The 24118-nt window shown below is 41.3% G+C and overlaps 1 protein-coding gene across 1 annotated transcript in view; it reads left to right on the top strand.

Annotated features, from left to right (window-relative positions):
- Positions 1 to 5770: 5770 nt before the first annotated feature.
- LOC131459116 (transmembrane channel-like protein 3) overlaps positions 5771 to 24118 on the top strand; it is a 62785-nt gene continuing 44437 nt past the window's right edge. The window contains exons 1-2 of the mRNA XM_058628570.1: positions 5771 to 5929; positions 20347 to 20522. The gene's annotated coding sequence lies outside the window, so the exon portion shown is untranslated. The remainder of the gene's footprint in view (positions 5930 to 20346; positions 20523 to 24118) is intronic.

Raw genomic sequence — 24118 nt, 5'->3', positions numbered from 1 at the left:
TGGCTAGCTACCGAAGTATCTAGCTAACTAGCTGACTTAGTATTTGGCTAGCTAACGAAGTATCTAGCTAACTAGCTGACTTAGTATCTAGCTAACTAGCGAAGTATCTAGCTAGCTAGCTGACTAGTACCTACCTGACCTATCTATCAATGTTATAACTATTTATCTTTATTTTTATGTAACAAAATAAAACTCATTGAGATCTATATTCTATCTATCTACACTGTATGTATGTTTGTGTGTGTGTACTTGTATTTCTGTCTTTGTGAGGTCCAAAAAACATACAGACCTGTCTGTGATGACATTTGGACACACTTTTAAGAGGCTTTTCCAGGGCTGAGACTTGGTTTTAGGGTTATGGTTAGAATCAGGTTTACGTTAGGGTCATGTTAAGGGTTTAGCACTTAGTTTTGATTAGTTAAGGTAAAAGGTAAGGGGGTACTGAATGTCTACTGCAATCCACACAAATGCAACAGGACCGTACAATTATGGTTACACCTGGTTACCAAACAATCATCCATACATTGTGTAAGGGGAGCATATATACAGTATCCAGAGCGGAGTGGGTGTTGATTGACAGTGTGTGTGGAGGCTGGGGATTCAGACACATATGGCTTAGATAAAGTGACTGGCGTAAGTCTCCACTAAATGTAACAGCTTCTTTGTAGTCTGGCTGCTGGTCGCCATAAAACCTTGGAGGGAGCGAAGGCAGCAGCGCCTGATTTACACCGAGCGCCGAGTCACCGGTCACAGAGTCGAGATGTTTAAGCCCTGTAATGAGACAAAGCCACTGTACACCTTTACACACAACCTTTCTCTGTGTGGAGACAAATGCTTTACGACATTTTTAAAAGTCCAACGCGCAGCACGTTATTTACCAGTGCACGAGGAGAGAGAGTTATGTTACGTACAGAGCTCTTTATCGTGGAAATGTCCTTGTCTGAAGTCTTTTTTAGCTAAATAACGTGTTTTCTTGAGAAGATAAATCCTGAAAGCTGGAAGCTTTGACGCACGGTGTCTTGCTACACACATATGGCACTTTTCCACTACTTAGACCCGGCACGCCTGGCCTCAGCATGGCACGGCACAACTTGACTCTACACGGATGGATATGGTTTTCCATTACAGTGGTACCTCCTCAACGAAGGCTGCATACAACTGCAGTGAGTTTGTTTTAGTGACTAGTTGTTTTTTTTTAAAACTAACTTCCTGTGGCACCCAATCCGTCCAAAATCCACCACCAACGTAAAAATGTTTTTCATCAAACATGAGGCGCACGTCTGGCCTGCAAATGCTGGAGTTTCACAACACATGTCAGAGGTCACAGAGGTCGCCGTAGGAATGAATACACGTGGGGTCAAATCGCATACGCACTCGGAGCTCCGTGGAAAAGCGGCGTGAATCCTGGAAACACAGCTGTTTGACGGTCGTCCTCCTGTTCCAACACATGTCGGTCATGGTTGTAAACCATAACCTCTCTAATGAGAACGTGCTTTGATGATTTAATCTGCGCTCCTGTGTTTCAGTAGAGTGTGAGGGAGTGAAACGCATCCATCATCACAGATTAAATGGTGGACAACAACAGCAGCTTCATTAAAACCTCTTCTGAGTTCCTCACAGCGGGGGTTTCCTGTTAAATTAATTTGCCGCTACGTGAACACAAACTCTTGGACGTGCCGTCTAACAGCCGTCCATTAATCCTCGCCCGGAACGCGATCGCTGGAGATTTATTGGGCCGGTCCTGTTGGGCGTTTTAATGTGGCGTGTTTTCACGTGTGACCTGTGACGAGCTCTTCATGTGGCGTATGGTTTCCATTACTGCGGTCATTATGGTCACCTTCAGCCCGTCACGTGAAACACGTGTGTGTGTGTGTGTGTGTGTGTGTGAAACACGCCGGTGCGACTGCAACAACAAACGGTTTAAGTGGATGTGAGACGTGTGTGTTTGTTTTAAATTGCTGTTTTTTCAAAGCTGCAGCAAAAAGAAAAACCCGTCAGAGTTAGAGTCGTGTTTAAAGACACATTATATAAGAAGGTGTTATATTAACCCTTAGAACATGGAGCATTTAAGATGCTTTTTCCACTATTTTAATATGTAAAAACTTGTTTACAGAGGCTATAATGATGTCTAATGAAATTATTACTTCTTTTTTTTATTTTCTCCAACTTTATAAACACAATTCACACAATTGGCTCGTTTTTATTAACAAAAATAAAAGAAAAAACTATTTATTTTGTGACTTCTGCACCATTGTCACTACTCCCAATGGGTTAGGGTTAGGGTTAACTTTGGCTCAACAACACATAGTAGCCTATAAACACAGGCTATATTATTATAGTATTATTCTCACGTCAATTTACCAAGGGTGCACCTGCAGCACTGATCTGTGCCACGTGAGCACTAACGGTTAAAGAAACATGTTAATTTAACCGTTTCACAATCCAGGTAGATGGGGGGGGGGGGGGGGGGTTTGTCTCCACTGCCCCCTAGTGTTTGTCTCACAGCATCTCAGGTAACCAGGTACGGGCTATGAAATCAAGGCAGCGATGGCGTTATTTTACACGTTCGTTATGGAAGAGCCGGCGAAAGAGAAGCAGAGAAAACTGTTGCCGGAGAAAGGTACGGTGGTTAAAGCTCGTCTAAAGCTGCTTTACAGTCCCGTTTTTCTGCCATTCACCTTGGTGTTTAGTTGTGTTCCTGATGGTTAATAAACTTCATAAATATTCATTTATTTGCAGGAGACTCGTGGAATTCCTCTTCTCGTCACTTATCCTTGAACCTCCTTTGTTAGCGGCACACTGTGCCAGTTGAGTTGACTGTAATCCCTGCCTTCTGCTGTCAGCTCTTCAACAGCTGCCTCCTCCTCATCACTGTCAGTGAATGACAATGCAGGGCTTTTCTCCTGGGAGGAGGAGGAGGAGGAGGAGGAGGAGTCAACACTGATGTACAGTCTGTGCTTCACGCTGCATCTTCCTCAACCTTTCCCTCATCTTCACGATGTAAACGTGACGTAGAACGTTGTTTTGTGGAGCGCAGAAGTCCCACCGCTGGCGCTGAGACACTGTTACATACTGTCTTTAACTCTCCGGCGTCATGTCGTGAGTCTTGTTAAAGACTCTGTTTGATTGAAAACGCGCTGTGATGCCAGCTTTGTGTGGCAGTGAAGTCAATTTACTGTGGTTTGTGAGTGTTTGTGAGTGTTTGTGAGTGTGTGAAAGCAACATGAGCACTGACACAGGAAGTGCGTCCGTGCTGAGAGCAACTGTCCTGCATTATTGATTGTGTTGACCTGACATCTGGTTCTTCAGTCAGCTGAGGTAAGCAGAGCGTGTGTTTTTACTCTAAAGGCCTTTTGCAGATGCATTTTTCCCCTATGATTTATTTGTGCGTTGGTAATATCTTCTTCTACACGCCTGTATCCAGTCGAAGCAGATGTCTTGTTAGCAGTGATGTCACTTTTGATGTTTTGATATTATTTTGAACTGTAATTGCATGCTGTGTCTCATTAACATCTATTCAAGTTTAATCTAGCAGAGGGAGCACGACTCGGCACAGCTCGACTCGACTCGGTTTGGTATCTTCTTCCAATACACTAGTTCCCCCTCAATGACACTAGATGTTGGTGGCATCTCCTCCCTGACATCTTTTGGTTAAGTGTGTGTTCCTGTGTATTGACTGGATCGTACAGTCTTTGCTCTCTCAGGATTAAAACATTGTGATTTTTGAAATCAAGTCAGATTTGAAAATCCTCCAGTGTGGATCAGGCTTTAGCGGTACCTGTGTGCTCAGTCCGTGTTCTTATCTGATCTGTGGGTAAATAAAAAGAGAGCTGTACTCAATTAAGATCAGACTTGTGTTTCTGGCAAATAATATATAATAATAATAATAATAATATTTACATGGGCCATTTTCCTTGACAATAATAATAATTCTATTTCAGCTGTTGGAACATCCTCCTGTTGTCAGTGATTTGACATTTCACATCCAACCAATAGCCATAACTTGGACTGCTCTCTATTAGTGCTTTAAGACTGACACAGTTCTGACTCTGGTTCCCGAGTCCCAGAACCTTGGTGGATTCTGACGTCCTCCCAAAAGTGGGAGGACGTTACTCTGCGTTACTCAGGGGGAAGTAAACACAACACAGGCACCTCCACTTCATGCTCCTTCTTCACTGCCCAGAATATGACACGCCCACTGATGATGTCACGGTTCGTGAGGAAGAACCATCTATTTTTTTTGGTTCCACAAAATGTTAAAAAAAATGTTGATCAGTGTTTCCCAAACCTTGAAATGACAATGTTCCCAAATGTTTTATTTTGTCCGACAACTAAAATTGATCAATTTGTATGTTTTTATTTTGTTATATGGAGCAAAGAAAGTAGGAAATATTCACAATTATGAAGCTGAAAGCTGAAAGCTGAAAATGATGACCAATTACAGACTGTTTATTCCGGTTGACAGGTAAATCTCCATGTCTGAGTAAACTAGAAGATAAAACAACAATACTTCTAATACATTTCTTGAATATTCCGACACTTATCTGTTGGTGGGAAAGAGGAAGCGGCAGCAGGGTGAACAGGGAGGGCGTGGGAGCTTCCATTCAGTGTGGGTGGTTGGGAGTGTAAAAGCCTGTGGTACAAAGCTAATGGTCCAGCAACAGCACTTTAGCCATCTCTTCTGCTGATTGCATATCAAGTATCAGAGTCCCGTGTGGGCAGATGTGCTGAGTGTCAGTGCGTAACAGCAGATTTTACTCTGAACACCTGCCGCCAGACCCTGAAGAGCGTGATGATCAGTGGTCGTTGGTTGGCTGCCGGCAGAAACCCCACCGCAAAAAAATGATTTCAGTCAATTAACAAAAGGCCCAAATGATTTACTTACGTTTTGTAAAACACGATCTCTCCCACACCAAAGTTAATTCCAGGAAAACAGCAGTTTTATGTCCCACCTTACAGGAGTTACTGATCATCAGCAGTAGATCAGCAGCTTTCATGTTCTCGAGAGCTTAAAACGCTGACTTTCTCTCTGGACTTTGGCGTGAGAGAGTTGGCGAGATTTTGAGAAGAGTTCATCCTCTTGACACCATGAACAAGTGTAAGCTACGTCACTCCAGGAGGCGGTGGACTGACTAACTGATGAGCACTGATATTCTGTTGTTTTTCATTGACCTGAAGTTGGGTCATGGTGTGTTCCTGACATCTCTCTCATCAGCAACACTTTCCAGCTCTATCTAATTCCTTCAGAGGATTCTGGATCTGCAACAAGGTTGGTAGTGGCTTAACTTCAAGCTTCCTCCAGATCTCAGAACTCCTCAGCCTTTCTCTAAGGTTGAGCCCATAAACCTAAGCAGGAAAGTAATTTGAGCTGCTCATATCCACTACCTCAGTCTTTGAGTCATTACCCACAGATCATGACCGTAGGTCAGAGCATAAATTGGATGGTAAATTTATTTCGTGAAGTTTGGGGTTCACAAATCTTTTGGTCTCATCAGCACCACATTACCATTAACATCAGCACTTTGGAAGAAAGATTCACATAATATTACGACTTTATTCTCATAGTATTATGACCCTTTTCTCGTAATATTATACAAAAAAATTACCTTAATGTTATGACTTTTTTAATATTACGACTTTATTCTCGAAAGATTATTACTTTTTTTTTAACTAATTATCATTTGTGCACTGCCCCTTTAAGACGTACACCTGTGGGCGTGCTAGCGCCACGTGCTGGAGAGAGATGAAAGTTAGAGCGAGGGCACTGAAACAGAGAGATGATCGTTAATGAGCAAAGAGAAAAACAGCTGAAAAAGGAGCTTTTTTGTGTGGATTTAATACTTTTCGTTTTTTCAGTGTTTGTGTTACTTCATGTGAAACCTGCTGGAGTTTGTTTTCTTCCTTTCTGTTGACTCTGAACAAGGATTTGGTGAGTGAAACGGCCAATTATCACAGTAGTTTCTCTGTTTACATGCTGAAAATATGCATTTGAGTTGATTAAATGTTAAAATCTCACACTGTGAGTAAGTGGGGTTAGTTATTGTGGAGTTTGTTCGTGTAACATGAAGTGGAGAAGATGGTACGTCATGCCACAGGTGTAACTGTGTGACGTCAACGCCGCCATTTTAGGGTGCGGTCTGAATGTTATTGTTATTACAAACAATAATTTTCATGTGTTAGGAGATTTTAGTGCTTCAAACTCTGGCTTGTGTGCTGTAACTGGTCTGGAAAGTCACTTTGGAATTTTGAATTGCTGTTTCCAGATTTTGAAAAGTCTGGAATTTTGTGTGAAAAAAGTATTTTAGTGAATATTTAAAAAGCACTTGCGTTTTTGTCAGTAAAACATAATTTACTGTGAATTCTGCATTCGTTACGTCATGCTTTTATTAACATAAACAGATCCAATCTTAAACACCACAGTGTGGCTGGTCAGTCTTTAATGGAACTGATGCAAACACTGTATGACAGGTATTGACAAAGGTAGATTGTGAACAACAACAAAAAATAGGTCAGTTAGCAAGTTCCAAGATTTTGTTCCTATCTGAGCGAAAGATGTTTTACAGAATCGGATTTCATAGTTTTCACTTCACGTCATCCCGAGTTGTGTGATCGGCCAAAAGAATTCCTGTCCAGAACTAACTTTGTTCTTGTTCTTGCCACCTTGACAAAAAGAACACATTTCTTGGTATTTTGGAATCCTAACTCGTACGTTAAGAGTATGCGAGGTTGCTCCGTGTTTCCGAGTTTGGAAATCCGAGTTCAGGGTAATTCTGCGTTCCGACTACAAATGGACGGCACCATTACAGCCGTGAAGTGAAAGGGAGTGGAGCGTTTCTTTGTAGTGTGGTCTTTTGCTCTCCACAGCTTCAATGGCCGTCCTCGTTGCGTCCACTCATTTGTGTTTATTTGATCATAGTTGTCACCCAGTGTTGGGGACACTCTTGCAGCCTCGCTGTCACTAAGTGTAAATACACACAACACTTGTCTTTGTTACCTACAGACGCAGTTGTCCTCCCTCTGCTCCTGTCAGTCGGATGTCCGTAAAGTCAATACCACTAATGTAAGTGAACAGCGTAAACGTGTTACAGCTGCTGATGGAGGAAGTATTAGAGATGGAGGAGGATGCGGGGGGGGGGAGGAGTGGGGCAGCAAAGTCTCACAAACTGCAGTTTGTAGTGGGACTGGTGTAATCTTCCTCCCACTTCCAGTGCATTTGCACCATTTATGTCAATAGTCTCCATGAGGGGGGGAAAAGGCCGCGTAACCATCAATAGCCATTTGAGAACGCTAACATCTCGAGCTTGCCGAGCACTTTCATAGTCAGGCCTCAGACAGGACTCGGTGTCTTTAGCCAAATGAAATATTTATGCATCACTTGCCGCAGTCATTTTTGTAGACTGAGGCAATAGATCCTGTGAACTGAGTAAAGCAGTAAAACATCTGGTGCGGTGGATAAGTGGAAAACCTGGAGATTGGAGATTTATGGGACTGCACTGGTGTCATCTGTCTTCGGGTCAGCAGCATACATCAGGGCCATAATACTGGACCAGAGCAGGTCTGGTCGGTGTCGTCCACAGTGGATGTGCGATGACTTGAGGCAGATTGATTTACACGATGTTAGATGATGTCTGGGGGCGTGGTTAAATCCTCGATTCCACTTTTGCTTTCGAAGGTCGAGATCGTGACGTCGCTTCGATCGATATTCAATCGAGATTGCGACACGCCTCGTGTTTAAGCCTTAAGTTTACTCAACTTTCTCCCCTAAGTTCACACACATCTGAATCTGAGCGGAGGAGAGTGTGTGAATGTCCTGCTGCTCCACATCAGCATTCATTTAAACTGACCGCTGCTCTGCCTGCTCTGCCTGCTCTGCCTCGACACCAGTCTGGACAGATGTTCCAGGACTGCGACCCTCTTGTCTGTCGGTGCAGAGGTGTGGACGGGTAATTAAGAAGCTGAAGTAGTGAAATCCAGGCGGACGGGCATTTGGTTTGCACATTGATGGGACTGCTTTTAAATATATACAGTTTGCCTTAAGCTTTATCTGTCTATCTATCGTTAAACATTTCATACAAACACTAACTGGCCACATGAGTAGTTACTAAGTACAGTCAGGCTGTACTTACTACAAGCGCCACAATTACGATGGATTTATTGGAATTGTCTTTTTATTTATTTATATATAAATAAATAAATAAATAAATATATATATATATATATATATATATATATATATATATATATATATAAAAATAAATAAATATATATATAATATAATGTAAATGAGAGCATCAGCTTAAGTTGGAGTCATCAATAATGTATGGAATGCTCCTGATGGCATCCTCATTAATTGATCATACGTGACATTAGTGTTGCATAACAATGCTAAAAGATTCATGTGTCATGTGACCGAGAGTGCATCCTGCCCTTTTGATGAGAGCTGCCTTCAAATCGGACGCTTTTATACTTACACAGGAAATGAAGGTTAGGTGATTAAAAGAAAAATCACCGACTGGGCTTCAGTGGTTCTTTAATCATCCCCACTGGCACTCAGAAAAGTCTTTAATGAGCACCATTACGATTATTTATACTATACTTTTATGCTTTTATAACAATTTGTCATGGATTCCATATTTCAACTTCATATTGATGTTCTTAAATATTTGTTGTGCATGAAATGTTCCATAACTAAAAGCTAATTGAGCTAATATTTGTTATCTACACCCATATATTTATACCTTTTGTATAAAATGATTAAATTCAAGAACATTTGGCACTTTTCCACGATACAGTTCCAGCACGGCTCGCCTCTGCATAGTTTGGTATGGTTTTCCATTACTGCAGAACCTCCTCTACAGGGCGGAGTCATCGTAGAACGGTTGCACGTGAACTGCCGTGACTTTGTTTTACACGTGACACAAACACACAAACCTAGTGACTTGTAAAGCAGTTGTTTTCAGTGGAACTGAATCGATAGAATCAGTTGATTTACAAAGATTTGTTCACAGAATCGTTCCTGACACGGTCACTGAACTGAAATACCACTGAACGGGTCACGATTCGGGCTCGCGATCGCTGGCTTTCAGAAGTGCTGTCGCTAAACACACCAGATTTTAGACATTTTCCTTTGCTAAATGTTGGAGATGGAAAGGCATGTTTTCAAGGTTTTTCAAGTCTTTGTAACTGATCTACAGTTCGGCGTTGTTCACTTTGATTCTTGTGTCTGACGTCGCGCTCATGACTCTTCCAGTGACGACACTCGCTCACCAATCACAGGCCGGCAGTCTGTTGACGTCACATTTTTAGTATAAGGCGCTAAATAAAAACACCAGGTACTATCACTGATGGAAAAGCAAGTCGAGCTATACTTGTACTGTGTAGTGGAAAAGCACCAATTGACTGAGGCAGAAAAGAAAAAGACAAATTTATATTTAAATGTGATACATTTTGAATACAAGCCAGTGAAATATAAAGATTAAGTAGGAGTCCGTATTTCCATTTAGCCGTGAATCAGTCTCCATTTCTCCTGCAGTTCTCTGCTGTCTTGTGCGATTCCTTTTTTTTATTAATGCGAGACTGTCGGTGCCAAAAATGGTTTGTTTAACAACCCACCAGCAAAGAGCCACCTCCTTTTATCTCCTCTTTCCTTCAACAGAGAGCGCAGGCAGGCAGATGAGCCATCCGCCCCCATTCTCACACTGTCTTTGGCGTTCTGTCTTTGTGTGTGTGTGTGTGTGTCCAGAATGAATCTTCCTCCCTCAGACAACATCCCTCCATGTCACATTCAGTACTTTTACATGACATTTTGGAAAAAAGCTAATTGTTGAGTTAGTCCAATTAAACCTGTACCTTTTTAAAATGTATGTGAGTCTGATTGAAGTCTCTCAAGTCGTGGTTCACACTCTTGCCTTTGCAGCAGGAAGACGTGGTAGAGTGTTTCCGTGTGTGCGTGGGTTTGTCCTCCCACAGTCCAAAAACATGCAGATTTGGGGATTCTGTGACTGTGAGAGTGGATGGTTGTTTGACCTATGTCAGCTGACATTGGCATGTTGTATTGTGATAATGTTGGTATTGTGGACCATGTATCGCGTATGGTATCGCGAGGTTCCCTGTGATTCCCACCGTGAGGATAATTGGGCAAGTTCTTTGAATAATCACCATTGGCCGATTATTATTATTATTATTTATTTGTTAAGGCCAATTATTACAAATTACTATTTGTGTTAAAAATTACTTTTTTAGTTTGTTTTACTTTTTGATGACCTCTTTTTAACCTGTATTATGTATAATTTTTTTTTACTGAAAGTACTGTATAATTGCACTGCAGTACAGACATAATATAATAAGATTGGAGAAACAAACCATTAGCGTTGTTCTGTAACTAGTTATTGAAGCTAAGCAATTTGTTTTGCATTATTTCTTATCACTAATTAAATAGTATTTCATCAGTTGGAGGGGAAAAAAGAAAATAGGCGCACGAAAACGATTTATAAAAATAGCTCTTGGCCATAGAAAACCCCATATTGACCTGTAGGTGTCGTCCTGTTCTTTAGTCTTTATTTTATTTTATTCCAAAGTCTGGGAAAAGAAATAGTGGAACATGTTTGGGTCCCACTGAGCGTATGCATGCATTAGTAATTCAATTATTATTCATTATCTGGGTGTGTTAGACTGACTTTGAGGAATTAGATTTTATACAATTTAATTTGGATTTTTTCCTGTGTTGACTTGACTAGTCCACGAGTCTCCTTAGCTATAGTTATGTGTTGACACAACAGCAACAACCACAAAAATAATGTAAATAAAAGCTAAAAGCTACACTGGTGCACAGGCGTTCAGGTGTGCCCCCCCAAAATCCGAATGCCAGAATATTAACAGCAACTTGTTAATGTTCTGGGACTCAACACAGCTCAGCTGGGAATAAAATCCGGAGTCTGCAGAACAGTAAAAAAAATGTATGTTTCTGTATCAAATGTCTGGATTTCAGACAACTGACCCACTGGGAAAACTCCCACTGCTCCAGATGTTCACCCGTGATGAAAATACAACACTAAAAAATGACTCTCCACTTTGCCCCTAAAGTGACTTATGCCTGTTCAGAGTAGATGTGGCTGGTCTATGTGCGACCCAGCTGTTTTTTGTTCTTTTTTTAAAGCTTTTTCAACTGTCATATTATGGGATATCATTGGATTTCGCTGCCCTTCCTCCTCTGCAGTAGTTTGCTTAGTTTCAGAATGTACTGCTAACAAGAAATGACAAGAACAAGGATTTCTGTTGCTTCTGTCGAGACCAAAGACGAGGTGAAAGAAGATGTTTTTTATCACAGCTCATTAAGACTATTTGACATTCTTGATTATAAAAAATTTATAATATATTAAAAATAAATAATAATAAAATAATTGTATTATCCGACCTAATTTGTGGTTAGTGGACTTCATGTGTGTTTGCAGAAGTTTACGAGGCTCTTTGAATGCACCTCGTTAGCTGCTCCCTGCATTTCCTCCACTAGCTCTCATGCGCTGTAGTTCACATTGTTCTCAAGCTTTACACCACGGGGATGTACAGCAGAAGTTGACTTGACTTGATGTGAATGTGCATAACTGAGGCATCAATTTTCCCCAATTCGGCCCAGAAAACGTAGCAAGCAGCATTTCAATTCCCTCCAATGTTTGGGCTTAAAAACTTAAGATCGGTGTGGATGGAAGGTGTGTCCAGAGCAAAATTCATGTGTTTTTTTTTTTTAAATGAAAGCATAGTGTGGATGTAACCTTTGTATCTCACACAGACACAGATGAAGTGTTTTTTCTATTTCTGAAAGAATGACTCGAAGACCAAAAACTGTGTTGAAGGCTTTTTGGCGTCTTTGTTTTTCATTTTTGTTTTTGACAGAACACATTAATCATCCGGTCCGTGTATGACACCTCCAGCTCATCCCTCACTGATTTCTAACAGGCTGCAATCAGGAACTGGTTTGAGTCTCCTTTATTTGATTGATCCTGACTGGCACGTGAATCCCATCTGGCACTGACATGGTACAAAAAAACCCCGACTTTAAAACCGAGAGAAAGGAGGATCATTTAATAAAAGGTGCAGTTTGTAAACAATTGTATTTTTTTTTTTCAATCAGCCTGTTTATAATATGGGTAATATTGATAAATAGTAAATGGAAACGTGCCTAATGGAAACAGAATCGGCAGAACTTGACTGGAATGTCACTATAAAAATGCAAATAATAAAATAAAAAAATATAAAAAATAAAATATTTCAAATAAAATATGTTTGAAAATATGTTCCATTGAGCTGTCACTCCAAAACTAAAATCCAACTCCATACTCATCACACTAAAGTTGAAATTTTCTTCAAACAATACAACATTCTTGCCAGCGGCCGGACTCCGTTCTGGGAAACGTATTATTTTTGTGTGTGGACACTCGGAGCCGTACGACACTTTATCTCTTGTGGAAGATTCTGCAGAGAAGAAACCGTCGCGTTGTGTGGTTTCACAACCGGACACAACTTGGCGAGTTTCACCATTAAATTTGAGGGAACCCAGCGATACCTTTGTGTCCCGAAGTTAACGGTGAAACCACACAAGACGACGGTTTCTTCTTGGTGTAAAAAGTCAACACAGCAGAAGCTAACACCACTGCTGACACGAGTACACGCGTGCATCGGGTTTCAGCTACTCAAAAAAAGCAAATGTCAGCCACTTACTACAAGAACACACGGCTGATCCATTAGCACGGCCCTTCTATCACTGTGCTTTGTGCTGGAAAAAGTGGCCGGAGTCATTTGTGTTAAGCTCATGCTGTTTGACGAGCTCAGTAATGGAGCCTTGATCCTCTGGTGATGGCAGCTGTTATGAATTTGCTCTACGTGATGAGAGTGACAGAAAGAGAGTGATACCTGAAAACCACAAAGGTGAACGTTTGCTTTCTGCAGCCGGGATTTAAATGAGTGTTGGGTTTTTACATTCTGAAGGCTCTGTGAGTTTAGGCCACATTCATACCTTCTACGTCTGCTGTGAGTCTGGTCCTCGTGGTGAAAATGTCATCATGCGATGACGCGCACTAGAGGTGTGAATCTTTCAGACTCTCACGATTCAATTAGATTCCGATTCCTTGGGTCATGATTGATTATATATCAGTTTTAGTTTCAAGATGATTATCGATTTTAAATCATAATTTGATTCAAAATTGATTGAGTATGAAGTAAGGCTGGGAATCACGGGGTACCTCGCGATACGATACATGGCCCACAACACCAATAATATTATGATATTCTGTGATAATCAATATAATGCAAGACATTCGTACAGCGATAGATTGAGATATCTGTCGAACTGAAGAAAACAAAAATGTTAACTTGAAAATTTAAATTGCAGGATTTCTCTATTTATTCATGACATAGAGAACAAAGGTCATTGAACGTGGATGGAGCATCTCTTAACGTAGCTACGATGCTGTAAGGGCAACGGTCTTGTGAAACTGAACCAATGTTATTTGAAAAAGAATCTATAATCTACACGGTTACAATCGCGATTTTTCTTTGAACGCCATTTTTTGCAGATATTTGAACAGTTCTTTATTTTGAGTTGGAGTAAAAGGATAAACATCCACTGTGGATGGCTTCCTGTATGTTGTGTACAAAGTCCTGTTGTTAATAGTAAACTTTGGTTTTACTTGTCGCTTTTGTCTATTTGTTAAATGTTTACACAGTAATCTCATGAAAATCTCCTATCATAAATGCCCTTTAATTTCACCAGATTTTACTCTAGAACTTTTTTGTCCAAACCCCGTCCAACCGGGTCCCAACTGGTTCAGGTTGGGTATTGTTGTGCTAAAACACACAGGTCAAGTCAAGTCAGTGGAGCTAACAGCTAAGCTAACAGATGCGTCCACAGATTTGTTGGTTTCCGCTGCCCTCTAAAGTGTAGGACCTAAATACGTCCACATGCTTGTTTTCATGATGCTTTAGTATCGTGATTGTCTTCTCAGGACGACTCACGTCCCCCATGTTCACAGCATTAAGACATAACATGTCTTAATGCGTGTTCTCGTGTCGGCATTACTTCACCTGTCGTTTTTCATTTGTGCTCACGTCAACTAACGTCAACTAACGTTAACTAACGTCAACTAACGTTAACTAACGTCAACTAACGTCAACTAACGTTAACTAACGTCAACTAACGTTAACTAACGTTAACTGACGAGAACACCACTGCACCTGAAACGCGTGCCTCACGTGTGTGAGCCCTGTGGGTCTTTTTGTCATGCGAGTGTCTATGCGGTGTTTACAGAGACCTTGGTTGCTATGGCGACTTCCATTGTGGACTGGGTCAGCCTGACTCTTTCAGTTTCATCAGCTAGCCTTGGTAGGAAATGAACTGTTGCTTTTAGAGCCTAATTGAAAGAGACCTTTGGAAACCACTGGTTATTGTTTGAAATTCAACTCCCGCATCTGTTATTGTCCTGTGTTTGTTTTTTCCACAGCACGATGCTGTTTGAAAAAAGAAAAGTCAAGTCACTGTTATTGACCTGTGCACCAGCAATTTTGTTCTCTTCATTTGATCAGCTCAAAACAATGTGGATTTCTATAAGCGGACGACTTTGCATTATATAAATCAGGAACTTTGTCAGAGGAAACATTCTGAATGTTTTACACCCGTCAATTTTCATCAGGAAAAAGCTGTCTAGCGCGGATCTATTGTGGCCTGTGCGCCGAGAAGCTCTTACGTCACATTTAGCGCTTGCGGGTGATTTTTACGTTCATTTTTCTGATATGCGGTCGGTCCACTGGCCAGTATATCAACCAATACCGTCTCATTCCTAATTAAAAGACGCATGAAACTGAGACGGTGTACGAAGACTTTGGCTTCCTCTTCCTCCACTGTTTGTTACTTTCACTTCATTGAGATTGTTGTCGTGGAGGAGTCCGAACAAAGAAGTGACCTCTGATTAGAGAAGGAGCAAAGTTCTCCTGGTATCAATGATGGTGGAGATCCTCCTCCCATCTCTCCCACCCTTCCCCCAACGTCGACCAGAGTGAGTGTGTGTGTGTGTGTGTGTGTGCTTTCCTGAGGAAGACTCCACTTTCCCACTGGTCAGTGGCTGAGGCTCGCAGCTCCTCAGGGGTCAAAGGTAATTTGGGCTTATAGTGCGACATCATGGGAGCTAACAGAGGTCAAGAGAGGTCAGTGGCAGGAGGAGAGGACACCGACCTGACAAAAGAGTCGGTGGCAAAACCCGAAAAGCACATTATGAGGGAGATAAAGGTTCTGAGACAAAGACTTTAGCACGGGAGTGAAGGAATCCACAGACGCGCCTCTTTGCTGCCAATCACAAGGGAGTGAACACACTGGAGGGTGAACGCTGGCGGCGATTGTTGTTGTTGTTAGTGTTGGGGTGACAATCTGAACACAGGACACCAAAGCACAAGCTGTGGAGCAGGGAAAGTGTCTATGCTAAGATTTGTTTGTGATCCTCAACCAACAAATATATTCGTAATCACTAGCGGTGTTGTGGACACTGTCCACTGTCTCTCTGTCTGCCGTTGACGGGAGATTCCGTGCAGAACAATGAATGAGTAACGTTAAGCATGAGAGAGCAAATGTCGACGTGATGTCTGGGAAATGAAAATTCCAAGATCTCCGTCTCACCAGTGAAAACTGACTTTGACCAAGATCCCAAGGACAATCACTTGTCCAGATGCAGAGCGTGCTGCAAATCAGTGTCAGTGGCAAAACGACGGCCCCCTCCCATCTTAAGCGGTGTCGGCACATTCGGTCCTTGAATTTGAGGGAATTGGTCCTTGAAAGCTCTTGAATTTGATGTCAACCAAGGTGTGGGAACCCTGTGTTTTGAGTTTGACTCAAAAACACAAAGAAAGCTCCAGGAAAAGTACAAACAAACGCTCTCTTAGTCTTGTCTGAAAGTAATGCAGCGTAAAAATATCATCAAACATCCGTCCTCTGTGATCCGATGGGAAAGACCACATTCAGACGTGGTTTCTGTGATGTACCTAAACATAAACATCATTCTTCCCTATGGAAACGTTAGAGACCGCCCCCTTAGCTGATGAACTCTGACCGACAGTACTTTTTTTGTGATAATCAGTGCTCTTATATTAATGTATTTGCAGCCACAGCCACAATAATATCATTGATTCTTATCATGGTTAAAACAGGTCATGCTGCAGCAGATGGAGTAGAGTTTTTGATTCAGTCCAGCTCCTCTCTGTTTGTTTGTTGATCTGCATATAAAACACACATATCTGCTCACAGAGACCAAACAAAGGCAGGATTATAACATCACACTGCAGCTTTACTAGGGTTGTGCATATGACTGAGTGTTGACATGTGCTTGTTTAGTAAATGTTGTCAACGCGACTGCAGCGATTCATTGATTATTAGTTGAATAATACATTTAACTTTATAACTTGATTTATTTCAGCTTCTTAATTGCAAATATTTTCTGATTTCTTTGCTCGACATGACAAAGAAATCATTCCAACTGAATCATTTTTGGTTTGTGGATCATCACGAACATGATCGCTGACATTTTATGGACCAAACGACTCATCGATTCATCAAAAAATCTCTCATTACACAGCTCCCTCCGCTGGAGACGTCCGTACACTGATAATTAACATGTGTTTGCTGATACCCTGAAGGGCAGACTTTTGACTTTGTCTCACACAAACATTTACACGACAGAATCCTCGGAGTGCTGGCGTTACATGTTCAGACACCGGGTTCTCTCTGCTCCCACACTGTCTGCACTGCTCTGCTGTCAGCACCGAAACAATGACACTAGAAGCTTTTCATCTGTACCTGAAAATCTGCTCTCCGCCTACACCGTGTGCAGATGCTTTTAGAAATATATATGTGTGTGTGTGTGTGTGTATTTCCAGAGTGACTGAATGCGTGGGAGTCGGCAGCCGAGATGGAGGCTACATTTCCCTGCTGCATAATGAGCCTCTTCTCCAGTCTGGCAACAAAGGGAAAAAAAACCCCGGCAAATGATGTCTCCCACCTCTCAAACATTTGCCTCGATAGAGGGCCTTACACAATCACAGTCATTACACTGTTCAGACGTCTTACTCAGAGAAATGGGAGACAACAAATGGCGTCCTCAACACAAAACAGTTGTCAGTGTGAGTGGAATCAAAAGCTTGTACACCGCTGGCATTTTCACTCTGCCCGAGGAGAACTCGCCGCAAACCTTCTTTCTGTGAATTGAATTTGAGGAGCGTCGAGCGAGATAAGCCCCGTCAGTGCGCGGAATCTTAATGAGCAGTTCTGCTGAGGTTAGTGGTGCACATGAGGTCCAGGGGAGATTAGGACTCTTTGTGGTCGTCTCTCTCTCTCTCTCTCTCTCGAAGAAGATAATGTCTCCAACATCACAGCACTGAGCTGGTCCAAGCAAATAAAATATCGATTTAATCTAGAGCTGCAACTAACGATTGTTTTCATAATCGATTAATCTGTGGATTATTTTCTCGATTAATCGTTTTGTCCATAAAATATCAGAAAACCTTAAATGTTGATCGGTGTCCGTCAAACCTGGAGATGATGATGTTCTCAAATGTCTTGTTTTGTCCACAGACCAAAATGATTGACTTTTAATGATTTCTTTGTTATCCAGAGCAAAGAAATGAAGAAAATACTCACATTTAAGAAGCTTAAACAATCAGAAATCTTGTTTTAATCATGAAAAAAACATGAATAACCGGAAATCGGTGCATCCCGACTTTAGATGCTTACAATTACTTTGTCGGATGTTGACGTGGAACGAGCTCCAGACGGACAGCGACTCCAAGCCCGTGGGGACTTCCGGTACATTGAGCTGTGGCTCCAAAACTCAGAAGCCAATCAACAGGCAGCTTCCTAAGGCCCGCCCACAAACAAAAAACCACGGCGCAAAGAACAAATCAGGGACAAAGATATGTCACCAAATCCATATTTTGACCCTTTTCAAAACTTTTCACAAGCCCAGAGAAAGCGTTATAAAAACACTGCATGTTTGCATGTGTGTCCACTTGACACTTGCTGACAGACAGACAGACAGACAGACGGATAGATAGACATGCTGCTGCTGCTGCAGGGCACCTTTCCCTGTAAAAGACAGTTTGCTGCCCTACTTCTTCCAAAATAGGTCAGATCAAATCACCATAGGCCATAATTTGCATCTCCGAGCACTAATTATAAAAGCCCTACCCTCATCATAAAGCTATTTCAGTGTAGGGCTGCCCTGCTGCAACATGGACAGGCTCTTACTAAATGCTTAATATACTGTACGCCGTCTGTACACCAATTAAAGTGCACCTCTGTGTCTAATTTAGGTGAAACTGTTGGAGCTTGTGGGTGGGCATGAGCAAAATGTTTCTGTGGAACCCGGACGATTACGCGATTAAACAAAAACAAACTGAAACCACTTGGAATATTGAACTGAGGGGCCTGTGGTAAGTCTGTCTAAATAATTAGATTTCACTGGAATCATATTCTTGTCTTATCTTATCTATCTGCGTTCAATATTTGATGACGTGGAGTCCGGCAAAGCAGAGCTCAGAGAAAGACCAAACTGGCAGGACTCCAAGCTTCCAGAGTGAGAGAACGCGCAGAGAGGGAGGGAAGGAGGGAGGGAGGGAGGGAGGGGTGTAAAGTCAGGCAGATGGGTGTTAGAGCTCAACGGACAGCCAAGGACGGATCATACCAAACAGCACAGTTTGACTTGGGAGGGCAAAAATAAATGTCCAGGCTTGGGCTGCGACTGACAATTATTTACGTCATTAAAGTAATCGTTTGGTCGAGGGCTGAACAATTAATGGAAAGTTTATTGAAAACTCAATGCAGCCTCCTCGCGCCTTCATTTGGGCTCCTTGTAGAAACAATATCTACAGAAACCAAATTCTTTGTATTAGGGCTGCGCGATAAATCGTTTAAAAAAAAAGAAATCACGATCTCGATTCACCAAAGGAGTGGAAACACGCCGTATGTCACTTAAGCTACTACAATAATACAGTAATAACAGTAACAATAAGACCATTATGCAGGGCCATGTTCACGCTCTTTACTTGAATGTTTCTAATCTTTTGTTCATGAGTGCAATAAACACTATGATTTTATGAAAAAAATCGTGCCAGAGAATCGTGATCACAATTCTAAGCAAAAAAACAAAAATTGTGACTCACATTTTTTCCAGAATTGTGCAGCCCTAGTTTGAATATTCCATGGTGTTATTTGTGGAATATTCTGATACTGTGAACTCCATGAGGTCCAGTAAAAGTAACGGAGGGTTCATCGTGTGTTGAGCTAAAAGGAGTAGCATTCAAGGACCGCGGTAAATTTCATTTTCATTTTGATGCTAATAAGCTGATACAAACACACCTGCAGTATAAATATTTCACACTGGACCTTTTTATATTATATCAATACTGTTATTATTGGTTTATCCTGGTCATCGTTGGTTTGTGGAAACTTGCTGTGACCTAGAGGAGCAACTGCAACTGTTTTTGCACAGTTGCAGTAAGTAGAATTAGAATATTTGGGTGTGAGTTTCCCAGTGGAGCAGCAGTGTGTTTGCTGGTAGATGGTTTGTGTTTGTTTGGCCCGGTACTATCCTCGGCCTCTGGGGAAATGGAGGCAGTGAAGCAGGCAAGCTGCTCCCTCTACCAGGCAGATGGCGCTGGAGCTATGAGGGTGAGGGAGGGAGAGAGAGGGAGGGAGAGGGAAGGCAGGGAGAATGGGGGACGGGGAATTGGTGTGTGGATCATGGGAAGATGCTGCAGAACACACACCTTCATAGGCCGGAAGGGAAAGTTAATGGTCTCAGTTTGAGTTGATTTGTTCTCATTCAGCCGGTTTACTCTCACTTCTGTGAAACGAACCAAACCTTTTGAATAACGTATTCCCCTCCTCGCCTGAGGTGGCGCTGCATCGAAAAATTTTACACATTAAAGTCACAAGAAATCAAAAGTGTTATTTACCAATAAAGTGCATTTAAAAGACAAGAGTTAAACTGACGAGATGATTGTCTGGGAATTTAAGAAAAAGCAGCAGTAAACGATCCTGTTTTCAGGCCTCAGGTGTTCAGGACGGTTGTTCCACAGGAACTCAACACTGATTCAAACACACAGAAAACCTGTGGCTTGAATTTGAAAGTGTGAGTGGTGTTGGGAGTGGGGAGAGTTTTTCAAAGCACACATGCTTCCGAAACTGCTGGTGACTGAATATGAGAAACAAGATCACCAGTGAAAAATGTCTATTTCAGAAGTAGTAGCAGTAGCCCACATCTGTTGCCGATTTGCACCAGCAGAACTTTAGCTTTTATCTTCTGCCTTCTGCAGCCTTCTTGGACGTGTCTACGCTGCTGCTGCTGATGTCATCGCGCTAAAATAACAACACCACTTTGATCACATCAAACTCAAATCCCAAGGAGTGAGGATGAAAGGGAAGGTGGATGAGACCAGAGTGGGATGGTGGAGGAGGATCGTGAAGAGGAGAAGCTGAGGAACGTGTGGAGGTAGAGTGTGTGTGTGGGAGACACAGGAGTGGAAGGAATTCTTGATCCCTTTGACGATGATAAGCAGCAGCTCAACCTCTTTCTCCCAGTGCGCTGCTGTAATGAAGCAATACACTTAAGTAGCAGCAAAATGTGTGAAGAGCAATGATGTCATCTGCACTCCACCAAGGTGGTTATTTTTTTAAATTTTTTTCCTTTATTTTTTTTTAGTTTGTCATTCTGTTGGCAACTTCTGTACTTACTGTACTTAAGTATCACAAGTCATGTCTTTCAACTGGAAGGTTGTGGGTTAAATTCCTGGCTCTGCTAGTCGATAAGTGTCCTTAAGCGAGACACTTCATCCTATGTTGCAGTGTGTGAATGGGTGAAAACTGTAGTGTAAAAGCAGCTCATCAAGACTAGAAAAGCTCCATATAAATACAGACCATAATACCAACTCCTCTTCCTCTGACTGTATTTGGTAGTAACAAATAACAACGTTAGTTAGAGGAAATGTAATGGAGTAAAAGTTGCTAGAAATACAAATAACAAAGTAATCATTCCCTGCAAAAGTTTCCAGTGAGTGGTTTTTATTTATTTATTTAATTCAGGCCAACATTTTTTTTTTTTTTTAACTCATGTGATTTAAAACCTAGCATAAGTACAGTACTTCCAAAAAAAACACACTTAAGTAAAATTAAAGTTGTACAAAAAACGACACGCGAGTATTTAGGTCAAAATTTAAATCACGATTTTTTTCAAACTATGACTCCGTGTCTTTGAACATGACGTTTTTGTATAATTTTAAATTCCAGAGCTCACACTTCCTCTCCATCTCACATACAGTCAAGAATAGAGTGAAACATTCTATTTGAGCTGTGCAGTTTTGTTTACATCAGCTGGAATAATGTAACCTTTTACACCGAATAACCCGCCAATGGTTTGAAAGAGGTGAGATGAGATGAAATGAAATGAAATGAAATGAGGCAAGTGCAGAGTTTAGGGTGAAGATCAGACTTCCTGGCATTTATCGCTCAGTCTGCTGGAGTGTGACCGTCTGCAGTGACCTCGCCTCAGCTTCATCATCCACCAGGTAAACTGCTGGATCTCACAGAAAAAGCACCGAGGCAACAAAGTGCTGCCACTGGCCGTGAAACCAGAGTCCAGCAGAGAAACAGACGGTAACATATCGATTTGTTTCTTGTCGTATATTCAACCCTTAAGAGTTGTGAGGGACATTCCATTTTGTTATTGTGGAGCCATTTTGGCTGTGTTGAATGAATGTAGCTCATATCTGCCAGAGGATAAACATTTTTTTTTTAAATGTAGAACTGTCGCCTCAGTTCCTTAAATTAGCCTTAAACTTACTAATTTGTTCCTAGCCGCAAAAAATGTCACTTTCCCAAAAAGAGCTGTAAAAACATGACATGTTAATATTTTTTCCGCTTTAAACAAGTCAATCTTTTAAAACTACTTCAGCCTGAGATATAAATATTAAATATTAATTATATTTTGGGGATTTTATCCCTTTAGCTAATGTAGTGCTGCAGCTAATCATGATTATATAATGAGCTTCTTACATGTGACGGTACTGTCCGGTACGCAGTCCTGGTACTTCTTACAATACAATGTATTCTTCTTTTTAACGTCGCATCACCTTATTTTGAATGTAAACTCAGGGCACAGACAGTTGTAAAGGAACTCAATGCTCAGTTGACTCTTTTCCTGAATGTTTATATACAAAAAGGAGAAGGGGAAAAAACACAACTGTGCCGATTCACAACAGAGGCTTCAAATTTATGAATACGAGCTTCCTGACAGAAAATAACTTAAAATGGATTTATATTGATGAGTCCATACAGTCCAAGGTTCCTCTCAAAGGGACCTTTGCTGTGGAAATCACCATCATTTGTCTGAATCCTCGTCCCTATTATCAGTGTGACCTTAACCAAAAGAAGCGGGAACTGGAAAGAAGCAAGGCTGACATCTCATTTAGAAGATCATAAAAGAAGAATACCTTTCTATTAAATCTTTGAAATACTACTGCTGATGTTAAATTAAGTACAAATTCCTCGCACAACTGATGACAGGCTCGTACTTGGGTTAGCCAAGGCGAGAAAAGAGGGCAGAGGTAAAAAGAAAGATGATGTTTTTGTCTTTCTGAGAGTCTTAAATGTTAAATTTCATTTTCACGTTTGCCAGTGGAAGCTAAAATTAACGTTATCCAGTAAATGTCACCAATAATGGCGTTTCTTTAATAATTGCTCAAATAGAAGGAGGCTGATGTTTTTACAACACCTGTATGCAGAACATGTGAAAATAGTTAGAAAGGGACAGTTTGTGGCTTTGATTTTTTTATTTTTTTAATTTTTTTTGGTTTTGATCAACATTGAAATTTAACAGGGTCTTTGAATGCATCTCGTAAACTCAACACGCCATAAACGCTGCATTATTTTCACTGTTTTTTTTGTTTGTTTTTTTACAACAAAAAGAATAAGATCATAGAGAAAAAGTTGATTTTGTGTGGATAGAATTGAATTTCTTTTTTTTAACTCCCCTCCAACCGTCTCCTGTCAAATGTTCTCTAAAAATAAAGTGCTTTATAAGAACATTCTGTACGCTAAGTGTCAAAACAAGGTGGTGTCACTTAATTCATCTCTTTTACTGTTACATCTTTGTAGATACAACATAAAATAGATACATGTGTTTTTTTGCTTTGGCCAAAGAAGGAGAAGAAGAAGAAGAAGAAGAATCACATTTTGGTGATGGTGTGGTTTCTGGATGATTCCTCCCACGTTCCATCAGTGAAAATAGATTTTAACAAACACATTTTATCACAGTGCCTCATTTAGCCGTGTGCTCGTTACTGGAGACATGGATATGAACGCGGTGCCAGCAGCGCTGCTTAAAAAGCCGACCCGTGTGAACAGATGGCGGAGGGTTGATGCTGTTGGGTGACTGACAGACAGTCTTTCAGGATTCTGGTGGCAGAGCGCCAGTCACATGATTCATTCATCTGCAGCCTTGATGACACGGGGATGTTTCGAGTGTTGAATCTATGAAGTCATGACAGATTTAAAAGGTTCTCTATGTGAGAAATGTATTATGTTGAGGCTAAAAATGACCACAGTGTGCGATCGATGATCAGGGAAACGCGTTAAACTAAAATAGTGGCTTCAATAAAAACGTTCTTATGTTTTGCTTTGACCTAATAACATATGGAATTAGATTTATGTCAATATTTTCAAACAACACTTTTCACGAAGCAAGCAACACTTTATGAATCGAGCAACCACAAAATCAAAACACACAAATCAAGTCAGAAAGAGTCGCTGTGCGTCTGGAACTCGTTCCCCAAGTTCTCCCCGTAGACATCCGACAAAATGTGTCTAACATTTATATGGATACTTACAAGTATTTTGTCGGAGTTCCAGACGGACAGCGACTCCTAGCCCGTGACGACTTCTGGTCCATTGAGCTGTTGCTCCAAAACTCAGTAGCCAATCAGCAGGCAGCTTCCTAAGCTCCACCCCGGTCAGAATCACAAACAAAAAACCATGTGCAAAGAACAGGTGAGGGTCTGAAGGTCTGATTGGAACAAAATTCCAATCATTGCA

The sequence above is a fragment of the Solea solea genome, chromosome 5 (assembly GCF_958295425.1).
Source record: "Solea solea chromosome 5, fSolSol10.1, whole genome shotgun sequence".
In the NCBI taxonomy this organism is placed as follows: Eukaryota; Metazoa; Chordata; class Actinopteri; order Pleuronectiformes; family Soleidae; genus Solea; species Solea solea.
This window is presented reverse-complemented; position numbering and strand designations above follow the sequence as displayed.